The following is a 706-nucleotide window of genomic DNA, read 5'->3' on the forward strand; positions in this document are numbered from 1 at the left end:
ATAAGCTAATAATAAATAATTGTAATAAATAATTAATAATATATTTGTATATTTATATTTATTATTGTCTACACTGGATGGCCAAATGTATTTGGGACACCTGACTTTTCTGTTAAAAATTTTTATTTGAACTCAAACTAGGAGACCCAAACCTGTTCCAGCACGACACTACCGCTGTGCACAAAGCAAACTCCATGAAGATCTGCTTTCCATGGGTTAAAGATCTTCTATGGAGCTCCAACCCTATTAAACATGAATGAATGTGAATGCTGACTGCATTCCAGGAGCCTCCTCACATTCTCACATCAATACCTGGCTTTACTAACACTCTGGTGTCTAAATGAATCTCCATGAAATCTAGTGAAACATCTTCCCAGAAGAGTGGAGCTCATATAGAGAATGGAGGATAAATGTGGAATGTGTTGTTCAAAAAGAAGCACATCTGATCATCAAGTGTCCACAAACTTTTTATGAGGATAATGATGAAAATATACAGTATATAAAGATCAATAGTTCTGATATTTCTGTTATTTATTTATCGATTTACTTTTGTATAAAATATAAACCGTATTTAAAGTCTGTGCTCGAGTGATCTGTTGAAGCCTCCTAGACACTGATCCTGGAGATCTGGTTTCCTCTGCAGTGGTGATTGGTAGTGAAGGTGGAAGGTTGTGACTCGCAAGACCCCACAATCTGTTCAACACAC

The sequence above is a fragment of the Silurus aristotelis genome, assembly GCF_946808225.1.
Source record: "Silurus aristotelis genome assembly, chromosome: 14".
Classification (NCBI taxonomy): domain Eukaryota; kingdom Metazoa; phylum Chordata; class Actinopteri; order Siluriformes; family Siluridae; genus Silurus; species Silurus aristotelis.